The sequence below is a fragment of the Podarcis filfolensis genome (genome assembly GCF_964270895.1).
Source record: "Podarcis filfolensis genome assembly, chromosome: 8".
NCBI classification, from domain to species: Eukaryota; Metazoa; Chordata; class Lepidosauria; order Squamata; family Lacertidae; genus Podarcis; species Podarcis filfolensis.
In genome coordinates, this window is record NC_139611.1 from 34,121,606 (window position 1) to 34,140,376 (window position 18,771).

The 18,771-nt window shown below is 44.4% G+C and overlaps 1 long non-coding RNA gene across 1 annotated transcript in view; it reads left to right on the plus strand.

Moving 5' to 3' along the window:
* The window catches only part of LOC310768265, a 110,624-nt gene that overhangs the window by 73,836 nt on the left and 18,017 nt on the right, over positions 1 to 18,771 (plus strand). Inside the window, exons 4-7 of the long non-coding RNA XR_014551240.1 lie at positions 6,469 to 6,555; positions 7,437 to 7,651; positions 12,454 to 12,565; positions 16,952 to 17,075. This is a non-coding gene — a long non-coding RNA (uncharacterized lncRNA). The remainder of the gene's footprint in view (positions 1 to 6,468; positions 6,556 to 7,436; positions 7,652 to 12,453; positions 12,566 to 16,951; positions 17,076 to 18,771) is intronic.

Genomic DNA, 18,771 nt, shown 5'->3' on the forward strand with positions numbered 1-18,771 from the left:
GTGGGGGATCATGTGCTTAAGAGGGCTGAAGGAGGCTCCGAAGAATTGAGGGACCTCCAGAAATGATCTGGCTCTATGATTTTTGAACTGTAAGTCTGTTGTGTTTTTTTAAAAAAAACATTAAGTTGCTTTACAGTACAGTGGTACCTCAGGTTATATACGCTTCAGGTTACATACGCTTCAGGTTACACACTCGGCTAACCCAGAAATAGTGCTTCAGGTTAAGAACTTTGCTTCATGATAAGAACAGAAATAGGGCTCCGGTGGCGCGGCAGCAGCAGGAGGCCCCATTAGCTAAAGTGGTGCTTCAGATTAAGAATAGTTTCAGGTTAAGAACGGACCTCCAGAACGAATTAAGTACTTAACTCAAGGTACCACTGTACTGTTGTAGCGGGACAGCAGATATACTGCCTCCTTCCCTACTACAAACCTCCTTGGATGCTAAGATCAGCGAAAGTCCCTCTTGGTAGTTGCTCCACCCGAGAGGGGGTTTCTCTGTGGCAGCCTCTAAGTAGTGGGACTCGCTGCCCACAGAGGTGCGTCTGTCACCTTCATTGTATAGCTTTTGTCAAATACTGAAGACACACCTCCTTACCCTGGCTTTCGACAATTGAGACATAACTTTTTAGGATCCACCTTATTTCTATGATTGTAAGTTGTTTTGAACTTTTTTTTTTTTAAGTGCATTAACAGTTGTAACCTGTTCTGGGATCCTGGGGCAAAGGGCAAGTAAATTGTGACAACAACAACAGGATCATAAAACCATAGAATCAGAGTTGGAAGTGACCCCCAAGGGTCATCTAGTCCAACCCTCTGGGCAGTAGTCTAGGAGATGACCACAAAGAGAATAATAGCTCAAGCCAGAAGAGTCTTGACTATAAGCACCTATATTAGTATGCGTGTAAGAGCAGCAGATGTCAAATTTGTGCTCTGTGGAGCCCTGTGATATTTACTTAGAACAGGGTTAGGGAACCTCAGTGCCAGGGACCAAATGTAGCCCTCCAGGGACTCTTCTTCCCAGGCTACACTTCCTCTTCAGTCATGCACCCTGTCCCTAGGCCACACCCCTCATTGAGCCTTCTTTGCACCCTCCAGTGTTCAAACCCAGAACACCACCCTAGTCCAGCATTCTGTTTGGCAGAGCAAAGCAAGTACACTCGCTGTACGTCAGGCAGGATTAAGGCTTTGTACTATGGCACCGAGTAAGCCAGATAAGGTATCTGCTTCCATGAGGTCCGGTGGCTTGCCTGCTTAAATAATATTTAGAAGTTTGAACTTGCAACATGTCAGCTTTCTTATATACCAGAAAGCACTTCTCCAACATCTCACTTTCCAAGCTTAAAGTCAATACAAGCACAGCTGCATTAGTCATTTCCTAAGGAAAACATTTCAGTGTTTCGTCCTCCGCAGTTCCTGAACTGGAAGGATGTTCTAGGAGTCAGCTTTTTACCAAAGTTGAATGTGGGGGAGCAGCTAGGCACCCAGATAGGCATGGCAGCATCAGCCACCCACAAACGAGTAGCAGCCATTAGATGAAAATCTAGTGCAAACAGCCCACTTGCAAGCTTAGTAATAAACCTGATGCAATGCCTATTATGAAACCAGTACAGGTGTGATGAAGTGATGGGAAGATTTCAGCTCTATATCCCCATACCACACAACATACTTCCTGTCCCCATAATCCTATGTCTTCTTCCGTTCCATGAGAACGGAAAGGGCAGCAAAACATCTTGTCTCTTATTTGAAAGGAGCCTGGATGGCAGTGGATGTTTCAAGAACAGGAAGAAGAAGAGAAGAAGAAGAGTTTGGATTTGATATCCCGCCTTTCACTCCCCTTCAGGAGTCTCAAAGCGGCTAACATTCTCCTTTCCCTTCCTCCCCCACAACAAACACTCTGTGAGGTGAGTGGGGCTGAGAGACTTCAAAGAAGTGTGACTAGCCCAAGGTCACCCAGCAGCTGCATGTGGAGGAGCGGAGACGCGAACCCAGTTCCCCAGATTACGAGGCTACCACTCTTAACTACTACACCACACTGGCTCTCCCCAGTTTGTAGTGCCCATCCAGTTAAAGTTGCCAACTCGGGAGCACCCCAGATCCTGAAATTTCAAGACCAAAACCTGAGAGCGACCCCTGTTGATTCTTCTTCTGCTTTCCCTGCTACCACTGAGCCCTGGAGATGGAGGTTAATTGGGAGAGGAGGGAGCAAAGGAAGGCAGCCCCCCTCCCCTCGCCGAGAGCCTATGTCATAATTCACAGACAGATCCTGTGGGGCTGAAGCTTACACACATAGTCTTAATTTAGTTTTAAAACAAAACAATGCACTCTCACCCACCTGGAGGGGACCAGGCAAACGTGGAGCCTTCAGGTCAGCCTGGAGGTCCGGCAACCCTATCCCTAACACATTTTACATGGGAATTTCTGTTCTCTGCAAGAAGGAACACAGATCAACATAGGCCCAGGATCTCCAGCCAGAGTTAATTCTGTGTGAGTAATAAAATGGCTTCCAAGCCTGGATGTGTTTTTGGCACAACTGTTTTCCTTTTGTGTGTGTTTCCCCATTACTGGGACCTCCCAGAATGTAGGAAGGCTTTTTACTGGCAGCTGGAAATTCTAATGAATTCTTCTAACTTGACAAGAAAGCCACGAGGCCTACACGCACACACACACACACACACACACAGCCCCTTCAAATCATACACATGACAGTAATTATCTCCTCTGCTGATGTCGAAAAAAGCCAAAGTTTGCGTCATGCTGGATACCTCCAATAATCATTTGCATGGAGATGTGGCGTCTGTGGCATCAGGACATCCCAGCGCCAGCACTGGGGCACATGCTGGCACAAAGGCTCAATTAACAGCAATGAAGCTGCAAGAGAACAGCTCAGGTGACGGAATGAAACCAGAATTTGAGTGTCAAGAAATGAGATGGCACACAAGCCTGTGTTCTGGGATAGTTGTTTTGTTTCTGTTTTCTGGGATTGAGTGCTGAGGGAAATTACATCCATACTTGGTAAAGATTCCTGGGAACTGAGGATGCTGCTAGTTGTTAGGAGGCCTCTGTTGCCCTCACAGAGCTACAGTTCCCTGTGAAGAGGGATTGATTGTTAACCCACTCTGGGAATTGTGAGGGGACAGGGACATGTTTAGGAAACCTTACTTGGGTTCAGAAGTACCCAAACAAGCAAAATAATCCCATGTCCACATACTGATCTATGTAAGCAGCTTTCATGCTATGTTCCAGAAACTCCTGAGGCTCCTCAGGTAGATCGTTGTTTATTAGAGGATTGGCAATAGCAGCTGTCAGGGCCCCAGCCCCAACCTCTCTGTGGTATAGTGGTTAGAGTGCTGGACTAAGACCTGGGAGACCAGAGTTCAAATCCCCACTCAGCTATGAAGCTTGGGCCAATCACTGTAGAGTCAGTCTACCTCAAAGGGTTGTTTTCAAGATAAAAAGGGGGGGGGAGAGAACTGCATACACTACCTTGATTTCCATTGTGAAAAGGTGGGATAGAAATGTTTAAATAAAAAAGGGGGGTTGGGTCTTGGGGCCGCCATTTAAATTTCCCACAAATCCCCTGGAGTGATGGTTTGGGGGCATTGTGGAAATTAAAATGGCAACTACCAGCCGTGCAGGGCTGATCCAGAGTGCTGCTTCTTCCACCACTGTTGCTGCTACTACTAGGTAAGTGGGCATGTATGGGCCTGAGCCTTAAACCCAGTGGCTAAACTTACCCAGAATCCTTTGCACCATGCAAGGGTTCTGTGGCAAACAGCCAGTGTGGAAAGGGGCTCCATAGAGGTGCAGGCAGAGGGGAGGAGGAATTGATTTGGCTAATCCATTTTGAACACTTTACAGTGGTACCTCAGGTTACATACGCTTCAGGTTACATAAGCTTCAGGTTACAGACTCTGCTAACCCAGAAATAGTGCTTCAGGTTAAGAACTTTGCTTCAGGATGAGAACAGAAATCGTGCTCCGGAGGTGCGGCAGCAGCAGGAGGCCCTGTTAGCTAAAGTGGTGCTTCAGGTTAAGAACAGTTTCAGGTTAAGTACTGACCTCCGGAACGAATTAAGTACTTAACCTGAGGTACCACTGTATAAAGAAATGCATGCATGCTTTTCTGAGAGCAAAATCTGGGTTTCTCTTTGGCCCAAAAGCTTGCACTTTTGTGTGAGCTGCAAAGTATGAGGAGCCACTGAGTCTCCTTTCATTGCCTTGAATTCCTTTTCTGCAATTCTTGACGATACCAAGGGGAGCTCTGTGGAATTCCACCACCAGGGTGCGTTGGTAATGAAAGAGGAAAGACCAATGTGTTGTGGCAATGTGATGTCTTGTCCGGACTCAAGTGGAAGGGGGAGCAAGGAAGAACAACATGTCACTTTTGATCCTGATTCTTCTGAGGAGGGACAGGATCAGGACCTCAAACTTACTTCTGAGAGCAAAAGGGAGGGAAACCGGCCCAGACAGTTTTACAGAGGGAACCTTTTCTCGAGGAGAGACAAAACTAACAAGACACCTTAAACTTGTGTGGCAGCCTTTGAAAAAAACAGAGAGTTCAAAAGGATGAAGCTTTCTAAATTCACAAGAAAGATGAAAAAGGAGCTGGAAGGCAAAGAACAAGAGGTACCCCTCCTCCGCCAACCTTGCTCTGGCCAAGCTGAATAAGCTGCATGGTCTTATAACAGATGGAAGGAAGATGCTTGAATTGCGCAGCTATAGGTGGGTGGGGGGAGAAATACGATTCCGTTTGTTTTTAAAGCCAAAAGTATCAGCTTTGCACTTTCTAAAACAATATGTGAACCAAATCGCAACCATCCTTCGAAATTTGCAGTTACAGTGGTACCTCGGGTTAAGTACTTAATTTGTTCCAGAGGTCCGTTCTTAACCAGAAACTGTTTTTAACCTGAAGCACCACTTTAGCCAATGGGGCCTCCTGCTGTCACCGTGCCGCCGGAGCACAATTTCTGTTCTCATCCTGAAGCAAAGTTCTTACCCCGAGGTACTATTTCTGGTTTAGCGGAGTCTGTAACCTGAAGCATATGTAACCTGAAGTGTATGTAACCCGAGGTACCACTGTATCTGACTTTTGCAATGCAGTTCTCCAACCAAAGTGTTTACTACTGTTGTTGTTGTTGTTGTTGTAACCCTGTTTCCCTCCCAGAGCTACGGTTTCCACAGTGGTTTAACAATCAGTTCCTCTTCACAGGGACTGATTCACAACTGGAAATTGTAGCCCTGTGTGGGGAATAGGGGTCTCCTAACAACTGTCAGAAACCTTAACAAACCACTGCTCCCAGAATTTTATGGGGGAAGCCATGACAGTTTAAGTGGTATCATAGTGCTCTAAATGGATGGTGTGAATTTGGCCTAAGTGTGGTGAAAGTGGTTTTGAAACAGATTCTCTGCCATCAAAGCAAATGCTGCAGGATGCAATTCTAATTCACTTCAACTGCGCTCTCCTTAGCATCAAATTCTATATATGCCCTCATCACCCATTGCATGTTGAGTGGCACCCATCGGTCGGAATCAGGCTTGCCAGGTGCCAACACAGACAACCCAGATACCACCCTTTAACCCAGAGATTTTGGCAGTTGAGAAAAGCAGCCTAAATTCCAGGTTTTATATTCCATTCTGTTCTGAAGCAGAGCTGTGTTTTGGTTCATATTAAAATGAAAACCAAACTTAATTTCTTCCCCACCCATAGCCTTAAACTTTGATTAATTCCTATCTTTCCTCTCCTTCAGCAAATCATCAGCTATTTCCTCAGCCATTTCCCCCTCTCTTTTAATTGTATTGTTATTTTAAAACAAAAATGGGGGCGGGTGGCAATTACAGGCAATTCCAAGGGTAAGAACATTGCTGGGAAGGAGCATGCTACATCATAAATTCATCTGGGATGTAAATCAATGGCCAGATGTCTCTCCACATGTGACCATGTGTCTTGATTTTTTCTTAGGCTAAGAGACATTTTGAGGGCACATCTAGATTTGTGTGTGGAACGTGTGTGTATCAAAAATGAGCCTCTAATTTCAGGTGGGGCTGGGCATCTGAATTCATTTACTCATGGTCTCAGGGCAGATGGCACACAGGTCTGCAGAGATGTAAGCCCCAAAGCATATTGCCCCATTTTGCCATCAGACCCTTTAGAATGTTTGTAGAATGAGAAACATTACGAAATATGTTCCCTGGTAGTCTCTAGGGTTGGCCAAAGTGATTCATGCTTTCTCAAACAGGCTTAATGGTCCACATGTGTTTAGACTTCTTGAAACTGCTCTTTGGGGGCAGGGGGAAGGCTTAGCTGGATGGGTTTAACAGCAAGACCAAATCTTGTCAAAAACAACAACCTAACTTCCAGTTCAGATTGGGAATTTTAACATCCTCTTTTTATGTATTTTTATTATTTTCTCAAAGGCTTCCCATTTTAATTACAAAACTGATTTGAAACTTCTTTTTTATTGTGCCACAGCTGCCTCTGAGATTCTTCACTGGATACTGATACTGGATACTACAACTGATGATCTTTTAGTGCAATCCTATGAAGATTTACCCAGAAGTAAGAGCCTGAAGTGGAAGAGGGAAAAGGATGGGGGGGGGTGTTAGGCCCACTGTGGCCGATCAGAGAATCATAGAGTTGTAGAGTTAGAAGGTACCCTGAGGGTCACCTGGTCTAAACTCCTGCAATGCAAGAATCTCAACTAGATCATACGTGACAGATAACCAGCCAACCTCTGCTTAAACATGAAGAGAAGTGGTATCCCATCCCATCTCACCTCACTTTGAACATTGCCCTGAGTTTATTAGTGCTTAGTCCCAGGTAAGAGTTCATAGGATTGTAGCCATAGAAAACTTTGCAGGAATTCTCTTTTCACAATCACCTGGCATTCAGAGACATGCTTCCTCTCACAGTGAAGGTAGACTATAGCTGTCATGGATAGTAGCAACTGATAGATTTACCCTCTGTGAAATAGACCCTTGATAAGGGTCTTGGTGCCCTACTCAACACTTGAAGCTGTGGTGGACTTTGGGTTCTCTCATTCTAGCAGCCGCCTATGTGATGGTAAATTTCGGCGCCCTCTGCCGCTCCATTCTACACCATTGTTGCAGCCCTGGCACCCAGTGCAGCCCAACTGACCATGCTACCCTAAAACCACCTCTGAAGGAAAGACGTCAGCTCAGTGGTGGAGCATCTGCTTTAATGCAGAAGGTCTCAGGTTCAATCCTTGGGGTCTCCAGGTAAGACTGTGAATGTTCCCTCTCTGAAACCTTGCTGCCAGTCCGTGTAGAGAATATTGAGGTGAATGTCCTAACTCAATAAGGCACTAGGCAGTTTCTTACATTACTGTAAGACGAGGGGGAGATGTCTTGTGATATTACTAAGCAGCACCTTTTTCCTTCTCTTCTCTTTTTTCTTCTGTCAATGGCGTTTGGCTTCAGAGAGTTTTTTCCCTTTCTGGGTTGCATCAAAGCACGTCCTGCCTCATCGCACCTTAGAGCATCCTCAGAGCGCAGTGACATGATCTGTGCCAGCCCACCTAGAAACACAACCGTTACAAAGCAGCAGCATCACCGATTCTCTTTCTACTTCTGCCATCAATGAACTGGAGAAAACAAGAGGCAGGAGCAGGCCAAACAGTGGGGATGCAGGCAGGGTAAGAATCGCTTTCTTTGTAAGGATAGAGGATGTAAGCCAAAATTCACCCCCCTGTCTTGTCAGCGAAGTTCCAGGCGTCAGCAGAGGATGCTGGCTGAACTTTGCCACTTTCTTCATGTTGTTGTTGTTGTTTAGTCGTTTAGTCGTGTCCGACTCTTCGTGACCCCATGGACCAGAGCACGCCAGGCACTTCTGTCCTCCACTGCCTCCCGCAGTTTGATCAAACTCATGCTGGTAGCTTCAAGAATACCACCCAACCATCTCATAACATACTACATCTCACATGGCAGAGCCCTCATCTTACCCCCATGATGGAGGTGACATGATAGAAGTTTCTAAAACCATGCACGGCATGGAGAAAGTGGAGAGAGAAAAGTTTCTCTCTCTCATAACACTAGAACTCATGGACATCCAATGAAGCTGAACGTTGGAAGATTCAGGACAGAGAAAATAAAGTACGTATTCATGCAGTGCACAGATAAACAATCAAACTCACTCCCATAGGAGACAGCCATGGCCACAACTTGGATGGCTGTAAAATGACAAATTCATGCAGGAGAAGGCTATCAGTAGCTGCTAGCCATGATGGCTATGCTCTGTCTCCATGTTTGGAGGCAGTATCTTTGAGTACCAGTTGCTGGAAACCACAGGCGGGGAGAAGGCTCTTGTGTTTGGATCCTACTTGCCTGTTTCCCAACGGCATGTAGTTGGCAACTGTGAGAACAGGATGCTGGACCAGATGGGCCATTGGCCTGATCCAGAAGGTTCTTATATGTTCTTATGATTGCTGCATTCTCTCCTCAGTATCCAGAGACGTTCATAGGAACTTCCTCAGGCCAGGTCAGAATCTTTTATTTTGCTCACAGCAGCAGTTGATTTAATCCCGTATTTCATATTTTGTGTTCTCTTTTAATATGTGTTATTGTAGGCAACCAATTAATCACTGTTTCTTTTATTAGTTTGCCAGATTGCATCACTGCAGTTAGATTCATTATTTCCAATTGTTCCCAAAAGTTCCTAACTGTTTCCAATTTCTTTGGCTCTCTTTGCTCTTTCCATGCTTTGGCGTAGAGTGTCCTGGCTATGGCCATTATATACAAAATCCGTTCTTGATTTTGTTTTATACTGTCTTGGCCTTGCTTGGCCTTGGCATGCTTAAGATTCTTTTTTCCAAGAAATACTTGGGTCCAAACTAGACACCATGGGAGCTCCGTCAGGATGCAGATCCAGGAGACCCATGGCTGAGGCTGGGCTACGCAGGTGTAACTCCCCATCCTCAGCTCAGATATGGGACCCAGCTGCCTGAGCCAAGCCTAGCAGATTGTAAACCCTAAAAAGGGGGTGTTCTGGCAGCAGGACCAGAGACAGGGGTCTTAGGCAGGATTCTAAGATCGTTTAGCTTGGTCACTTGTGGTGACAACCTGTCATAGGTTAAGCCAGCAAAAAGGATGATATAACTCAAAGACTATTTTAAGGGCTTGTTTTCCCTCTGCCAGGCTTAGGCCTGCTCAGCCAGCAACAAACTTGCTCCTAAACAAATTTTGGAACTGGGCTCCCCTATTTTTATCAAAGAAACGTTGGAGGGTATGGAGTTATGTCACCCCCCCCCCCCAAGCCAAGGAGATAGGTACTGTAACTATACAACCTTTAGAAGACACCTGAAAGCAGCCCTGTATAGGGATGTTTTTAAATGTTTAATGTTTTCTGTGGTTTTATATACGTTGGAAGCTGCCCAGAGTGGCTGGTGCAACCCAGTCAGGTGGGTGGGGTATAAATAATAAATTTATTATTATTATAGAATAGGACGTCCCTATTTTTATTGGAGAAATGTTGGAAGGCGTGGTGAATTGTTTGTCTGCTGGGTGTTGTTCCTTATCAGGTCTAGCTCATGAAGAGGCTTATTTACTGGCAATGCAGCAGTGTAGATTTATGTTTGCACCGTTTACAATCACACCGTGCTCACATTTGTTCTTGTCAGTCAAGTAGTGATCTATTAATCAAACAGGACGCCTGGGGTGTTCATTACCACAAAAAAAAAGGTATGAAGACTGAATATGAATGGTAATTTTAGTGCTTTTGACAAACAAGGATTGTTAAGGCCCCCCCATGCACTATCAATTCATTATTAAGGGCTTGCTTGTAGTTAAGTGACAAGAACCCCAAATCTCTTATTCAGTCACTGACATAGCAGTTTATTCCTGCTCACCCCACCCAGCCCCAGTTCTGTTCATTCAGTGCCTAAGAATCCCCGCTGCTCTTCCCAGCATGCACTGCTGTGTGACCCTTGACCTCTGGCAGTGATTAATTGTCTTAGTGTCATAGCAATCACCTTGCTCTCTCTGATCCGCGCTCACTTTGTTCTCTCTGATCCTCGCTCACTTTTTCTCTCCAGATCTCCCCCCCCCCCATTTTAAAAAAATCTCTCCAGTATCCTGGTTACTGTAAAACAAATTAAGAGAAATGGCCTGTTGCTGGACCCCAAATCTCTTAATTCTTGATTCTGAGGCAGCTTTCTGCTCATGTTCTTTTTTTCTTTTTTGTTTACCTTGGATCTGATGAACTGGGAGGAGGTGATCTGCATCTGTGTCTAGACTCTAGCATACCCTCCAAGTGCCCTGATTTTCCAGGGACAGTCCCAGAACTATGAAAGTCATCCCAGCTTCTGATTTGATACTGGAATGTCCCTATTTCCACTGCCAGGGCTACTAGCTCTGAGCTCACGGAGGAGGAGGAGACTGCGCTTCTCCTAAGCGGCAGCCTCCCCATGGCCGCCGCTGCCAGGCTCCTCCATTGGACAGTTTGTGGAGGCGGCTGGAGAGTAGGCAAGGAGGAGAGGCTGTGGCTGTTGCAGCAGGAAAGGGGGAGGAAAGCAAAGCAAAAGGAGTCTTGATTTTTAAAAAAATACGCTTTATGTGTCCGCATCTAATCTTGCCCCTTTCTAAAATTTATTTATTGATATGTGTGCTTTACTTTTTGTAAATCTACCAAATAATAAAATAAAATTGGGATTAAGGGGCTTTCTCTGGACGGCAAAAGGTGTGTGTCCCTTGTGTGAAGTGGTGGCGGCACTTGCCCTACTTCTGATAGGAAATGCTGTGGGGGGAGGGATGGAGACAAAAATGGGGTCTGTTTGAGGAGGGTCAGTTTGGGGTGTGGAGAATGTCCCTATTTTCATCTGAGGAAGGTTGGAGGGTATGCTCTAGGCTGGGCAGAAAGGCAGGTCTGTGGCAAGACTCCTGCCTGGCACCCTGCAGAGTTGCTGCCAGTCGGTGTAGTCAGTATTGAACAAGATTGGACAATGATCTGCTTCCAGACTTGCCACTGTTTTCAAGGTTCAATTATAAGGGAGGTTTTGTGGAATGAACTCATTTCCCTTAAAGAACAAGCTTTCTGCGAGAAGGAAAGTGGTGGGGAAAATCCACTAGAAAGTGGGGACAAACATTTGCTTTGGCACAATGGCCACATCTACAGTATACATGTAAAGCACACAGCTGTCCTAAAATAAAATTAAAAAATCATGGGAGCTGTAGTTTACCTCTCAAAGAGTTACAATTCCCAATACCCATAATGTGCTTTACATGATGGTGTGGATGTAGCCAAGGACATCTAGCCCCCATGCAAACAAATCGGAATGAACTCCCATTAAATATCCAGCATGACTAATCTTCTTGAAAACAAATGAAGTGACTGGTCAATAAACAGCTCACCAGAAAGCACCCAAAGGCAGCTTCAAATGCTCTCTTCTCTTTGGCTAGGGCAAAAGGGAGACCCAAGGCTCTCTCCACAAGCCAATGCTCACTGTTCATCTGTGTCCATTGTGTCTGCGTTGAACAAGAGCTTGTTGTTATCTCTGGTGACATAAGGGTAAAAAGACAGGTAAATATCTTCCTCTTAGGCTCACTCAAATCGCACAAGGAACCTTTCCCCTGTGAGTGAAGGTTGCTCTGTTTAGGACTTTTTAGTTTAGAGAAAAGACGAGCAAAAGGTGGCAAGTTTATAAAATTATTCATGGCATGGAGAAAGTGTATGGAGAGAAGGCCCTCCTTCCTCTTATAACACTCAAACTCATGGACATCCAATGAAGATTCAGGACAGATAAAAGAAAGAACTTCTTCAGGCAGCGCTGAGTTAAACTATGGAACTCTCTTCCATAGGAGGCAATGATGACCACCAGTTTAGATGGCTTTTGAAGAGGATTAGACAAATTAATGGAGGAGAAGGCTATGGATGGCCACTAGCCATGATGACTGTGCTCAGCCCACATAGTCAGAGACAGCAATGTTTCTGAATATCAGTTGCTGGAAACCACATTTATTTCTGCCAAATCCTGCTAAAACAGAATTAGCAGAAACAATATCAATCCACTTTGGGGTTGTTGTTTTTTTTATAAAAAAACAAAAAAACCAGAAGTGAGGGAAAACACTTAGCAGTTTTACATTCTTGATTCTGCTACTGAGGATGGATGCGTTAGCTGTGTGGTATCTTTGTGACACTTGTTCAAGCATGGTGTGATTGTTAATTATTTCCCTCCAACGGCTTTAATGTTGATTTGACAGGTTGTCAGGTTGTTTCTCTCTCTCCCCCTCCCCCAGCATTGCCTTGTCTATTTTGCAAACGTATTGCACGTGGTTGTGGTTGAAGAAATGTAAGCATATGCCTGTGTGTGTGTGTGTGTGTGTGTGTGTGTTTAAATCGTGCAATGAAATTAAATGGTGTATGACAAGAATGTTCTTTAAATAAGCCTTTAATGTGTGTGACACCTTTTGGAGGAAATAATGGAAGCTGGTTTTGTATTTACAGCTGCAGTTTCTACAACCAGTCCTGTATTGATTCTGCAAACCCCTTATTAACACCTGGCTGCGCTTTTGCAGTTTGCTGTTTGCCTGTGAGATTAACCCGGACAATTGCTTAAGTGAGTACAACTGCTCCCATGGTCCCAAGGTGATAGGAACCCCCCTCCCCCATCTGCAGTCTATCTGAAGGAGATAATAAGTTTCAACAGAAGGCCGTGTAGTGGTGCTGTATCTTTGGAACTCCCTCCTAGCTTTTAAGTGTACCTTGAAAATGTATTTGTTTGAAACGGCAATCAATTAAATGGCTTTAAAATGTTTTTAAGTGCTTTGACTTGGCTTTTAAATGGCTTTAGACCTGTTTTAGGTTTTGTGATTAGATTGTCTCCTTGGTATTTTAAAGATTGTTTTATGGAGTTAATTATTTTCTGTAAGATGCCTAAGAAGCGCAAATCCTTGAAAAATGGCATACATTTTTAAACAAAATAGTTTGTGGATCTTGACTACTGGTGGAATTCCAAAGGCGTGCCACTTGATTGTTTCTACAAATAATCCGCTCCAGTCTTCTCTGAGCACCTAGAAGTGCTGCTCTTCCATAGAGCTATGCCTAACCTCTCTGCATTACTCATTGCTGTGGATGTGTTTCCTTTTAATCACGCCCCATCTGCACTAAACATTAAAGTGGCATGATACAGCCATAGCTTCCCCTGTAGAGCTTCAAACAGTCATAGATTTCACCCCAGGGACTCCTAGGAACTGTAGTTTGTTAAAGGTGCTGAGACTTGTTAGGAGATTCCTATTCGCCTCCTAGAGCTATGTTGCTTTGCCATTTGAACTTAATGGCCCCAGATTCCTCCAGGCAGATCTTCCTCGGCAAAGTCATGTTAAATGTACAGAACTGGAAATTTACCAAACAACAGTGCATTGATAAAATTTGGGAGATCTGAATTACGTACCAACTCCCTATACAAGTGCAGTGAGCAGCAGTCCAATTTTTTAAAAGATGTTATGACTGCCGTGGCTTCTGTTTTATCTCCTTGGTGGAAGCTCTTCAAGATTCTGACCACATTCCAATCAAATGCAGATGTAGATATATATTTTTCTGACTGCGATTCCGTTATATAACTTATGTGCTGAAGCTGTCTTAGGGCAGATGAATGCATCTGGTTGTGCTGATGCAGGTGTACCATGATGTTTTTTCTTCCTGAGCTCCTCCCAGTGGGCATCAGTCTCCCATTAGATCATGCATTTTTCAAAAATTCTGTTTTCAATGCCATGTGCATTTTCACGCACACTTTATCCCAGTACGTCCATTTTTGTACGCATTGCTCAGCTGGCGAACTGCATTGCAAAATCTGGAGTAGTATAGATTACAAAGGATGGCTGCATTTCAGTTTGCACGTTGTTTTGAAAGTTGGTAAGGTTCCCCTTTCCAAGTGAACTGAACCTAATTTCTGCCCCTTCCAACCCTATCAAACTCTATGGGGCCTAAGTTAGCCATGGCTCAAGTCCCATTGATTTCAATGGGAGCTCAATCTAGCTACCTGAAGCTTGGATCCAACCTGTTGTCTTGACAGATGATTGACAGAGGTGCAGTATATCCTGTGGCTTCTTTGGACTAGGCAAGTCATCTTAGATTTCTTTGACATGTTAGAGAGTTGAGAAGCTGCTCCATTTCAAAGCACACAGATAGGATGTCGGTATGTGCCCGGCGCACCGACGTCTTCAGATGTTTGCTAAGGTTGGATACATGATCTTGTTTGGCTTAACAAGCAAACAGTACGATCGCCTTGTCCCTTGGCATTCTTAGAAACCAGGGTGAATCATTGAGGAACCCCCCCCCCCCTTTACGTTCCTTCCATGCGAGCAAAGAGAAACCTCCCTCCCTCTCCTCACTCCCTTCTCTTTGGCTGGAGTTCCTTGTGTACTTGGAACACTCTGCTGAGCTCGTGAGCTCTTGACAACTGCGTGAGGATCAGAGACACCGAATACCTGGGCTGCGGCCGCAACAATTATATTTTCCAAACGTTTTAGGGTGTTTAACATCTAGGAATGCTAATTCCGTGCACTTTTACCGCTTGGTGGCTACTGGTAGCTTGTCAACATGTGGAGCTGCTTTGCCTCAGCTTCTCTCTAGGCTTGCATGCTGTGGAGTGCAAGTAATATGTTTAGCGTGCGGTTATTGCAAACGAAAGGAAAGCCAGTGTGGCTTAGTGGTCAGTGTTGAACTAGGAACAGAAAGATTCCCGTTCAAGCCCTCCTCACTTGCCCACAAAGCTTATTGAGTGAATTTTCGGCCAACTATTCTCTCTTAGCATGTCCCCCCTCCTAGGGTTGTTGTGAGGATAAAAAGGCTGGGGGAGATGAACTTTCCTGTGATGCAAATAGCGGGTTGTATCTAATGTTAGGCCTACTCAGAGTAGACAAATTGAAATTAATAGGGATGGCTAGCTTAGGTCCATAAATATTGTTGGGTCTACTCTGAGTAAAACTTGGTTGATTGCAACCAAGGGTTGTTAACAGACCAGAGAAAAATTGGCTTGATGGGGGTGGAGGGAGCAGTTTTCATCTCCTCCTTCAACCTTTTTTTTTTTAATTTTAAAAAAGGAAGAAGTTGTGTCTCTTTGCTGCATAGACAGCTTTTAGTTTGTCTGTGCCCAGGACCCACAGCCAATAGGTGGTTCTGCTCCTACTCTCTGTTCATTCTGGGTTCCACCCCTTGGCATCCCTTATTTAAAGAGTTGGTGACCTGAAACATAAATAGTTGAGAGACAGCATTGCCCTGTGGTTAGAGTGCTGGGCTAAGACCCAGGCTGCAAAGCTTACTAGGTGACATTGGTAAGTCACTATCACTCAGCCTGACTATCTTCCAACCTTGCAGGGTTGTTGTGATGATAAAAGGAAGATGGGGTGTGGGAACTGTACTCCCTGAACAAGGAGTAGCTGGATTAAAATGCAATGAGTAAATTAATTAGGTCCATGTCCAGGCCTAAAATACATATTTCTCTCTGTTTGTGTTTTGGGGGCCAGAAAGAGAAGAGCTACATCTCACTTTTCACACACTGCAGCCTTTCTCCAAATTACCGTATAAGGATGTATGAGGAGGGCCCTGCTGGATAGGAGCAAAGGCTTAGCTTAGTCAGCCTCCTGGGGTGCAACAAGATAAGGGTTTAATACTGTAAACAAGTGGTAGTGGTGGTGATATTATTATTATTATTATTATTATTATTATTATTATTATTATTAATTACCTGCCCTTCAGCCTAAAGTCCCAGGGCAGATTGCAGCCTTTAAAACACATTATTAAAAGCCATTTAAAACAACTTAAAACCACAGGACCAAGGTGGGACTTAAAAATATACCTCTACATTGTCAAAAGCCAAGGTAAAGAAGGCTGTATAATGAATGTGCCAGACTCACCCATGTGGGGAGGGAGTTCACAACTTAGGGGCAGCCACAGAGAATGCCTTCTCCCAGGCTACCCCACATCCCAAGCTGCTGAGGGTGGAGGAAATACCCAGAGGGCGCCCTCTGCCAATCATAACGCCCAAGAGGGTGTGCAGGGAAGGAGATGGCCTTTCAGGTATTTGGGGCCTGCATCATTGTTCAGATATAATAAGTGCTTTGTTGGGAACAGTTTTTAAACTTATCAGACCTTATCTGGGAAGCAGCAATCAAGAGTAAATGTGGAGTGCTGGGGAGGGGGATGATATTTGGACTGTCATTCGGATGCCAGCAATGCAATGCAGGCATTAGGGATTTAATGGCAAATATACCTAATCTGTACTTTCCAAAACAATCCAGGAACCAAAATGCAGCCATTCTCAAGCCATTCATTCCAAAATTTGCAGTGCAGTTCCCCTGCTGGGTGATGTCTATGAAAAACTGCACATACCAAAGCCTGCATACAACAAATGCATTTGTTATTAAACATGACATACAAAAATGCATTACATTGGAGAAAACTGGCTTTGCAGAAATGTGTGGGACCTCTCTGTACAAAAACAAGCCCTTCATCCCATTGTAGTCAGGAATTATTATCTACTGTGGAGCTATCTTCATGCATAAGAACAAAGGACAGTGATGGTTGAAGAGGACATTCTCTTGCTTGGTGGCTTGTGAGTCATAGCCAATGTCTGACATGGGAAAAATAACTTGAGACAAGTTTTACTGGCTGACCTTGGAGGGATGTGTGGTCTGTTAGCTCCCAAGGTTATGGCTCTTTGGAGATGAGAGGCAGGTTTTGTTGTCCTGGGATCGGCAAGTGTTTGAATGTAATAATAAATACTTCAGGAATGATAGTTTTCAAGGGAACAGATAAAGTTAAGTAGGAAGAAAGGACACATACCACGATGTTTATAACCACTATGTTATCTTGCCAGTCAGCAAGAATAAAAACGGTGGAGTCCTAAAAGAGATTGGGGGGGGGGCAGAAATCCCATAGCGATGAGTCCATCTGCATGCCTTAATCTTAAGCAATCCATCCTTTATTCTCTCTCTCTTTTTAGTCTCACTAGGCATTCAATATCAGTGTTAGGGCCTGGGATGGCAGCAGCAGCTGCCTGGAGGACTCCGAAAGAGAGGGAGAGGAAGCTGAGGGAGCACTCCACAAGGGAAGGTGTTTGAAAAAGAGTGAGAGGCTGCCAGCTGTGCAGGCAAAGGGTGATATAACTGGGCTCCTGAGCCCCACAGGGGTGCTGCAGAAAGAATATAGTTGGTCAAGGGAGCTGTGACTCAAAAAGGTTGAAAACCTCTGTTCTAGGGAGTTTCAGACACTTACCCAGGGTCTCTGTGTATTTTTGGAAAATAAGGCACAGCGGTGACTATGGCATCTTTTATTTACACATATATACAACCTGAGCTTATCAGACAGCATCTTAAAAAGCAGAGACATCACCTTGCCAACAAAGGCCCGTATAGTTAAAGCTATGGTTTTCCTAGCAGTGATGTATGGAAGTGAGAGCTGGACCATAAAGAAGGCTGATTGCCAAAGAATTGATGCTTTTGAATTATGGTGCTGGAGGAGACTCTTGAGAGTCCCATGGACTGCAAGAAGATCAAACCTATCCATTCTGAAGGAAATCAGCCCTGAGTGCTCACTGGAAGGACAGATCCTGAAGCTGAGGCTCCAATACTTTGGCCACCTCATGAGAAGAGAAAGGACCCAGGGAAAGATTGGGAAAGATTGAGGACACAAGGAAAAGGGGACGACAGAGGACGAGATGGTTGGACAGTGTTCTCGAAGCTACCAGCATGAGTTTGACCAAACTGCAGGAGGCAGTGGAAAACAGGAGTGCCTGGCATGCTATGGTCCATGGGGTCACGAAGAGTCAGACACGACTAAACGACTAAACAACAACACAACCTGAGCCTATGATGGAGGAGTCCCCAGCATTACACTCAAAGAGGGCCTTGCCCCTTCCAGAAGCGCAGCATTGGGTTCAGACATCAGCTATTTTTCTCTGCCTCTTGCTCTCTGCTTGTCACATAACATCTTCCTCCCAGCTTCTAAACCACAGTTGCTTTTCCTGAGGTGTGAAAGGAGCCCCACCCCATAGTTGCTTCACAGAGATTCCTGGTGATCCATTGTTGTGCTAATGGCTCATTGGCCCACAGACTAACACCTCCAAGGAAATTAGTCTGAGTTATTCCATGGGATTAGTTAGGTGTCAAATACACAGTTTAGGAAGTTTGCCTAGCTAAATTAATTCTTTCACATATGTTAATTCCAGAGAATTAAAAGCATCCAACACACATCTTAACACACATGGGTCTGGCAACAGACTGGCCTTAATTAAATTCTAACACTAACTTGATCCAGAATTTAGGATGACTTGCACCCACAGATTCATAACAATACAAAGCAAAGGAGCTTTCCAAGCAATTCAGATAATATGCAGGATTGTATCTTGTTTTTTGCTTCTTCAGAATCAATTTGGATAATTCTTAATAGATGGCAGTCATTATTTCCCCTTATCAACTCAAATTTTCTTTCAGGAATATGTCGTTCCTGTTGATCTTAAATTTTTAAAATATAATATACTGCTTCCCGTTTGATAATGTTAGAATATAGGAGTGAAGCCGCAATATATGTTTTAATTGTCACTTAGGAAGATATTCAGCTACATTTTATGCAGAGAAGGTCAATTGTAATTAATAGAGCTAACTTAGGGCTCACCCAGATTTGTGTTTATCCAGCACCTAGAAAGCATGGGTCCAAGCAATTTTCCGTTTGTCTTGCAATTTCTTGGCACAGGTCTGAATGATTTTGCCCTCGCCCCACTGCTTTTATTAGTGATAAATTGGAGCAAACATCAATCTGGAGAAA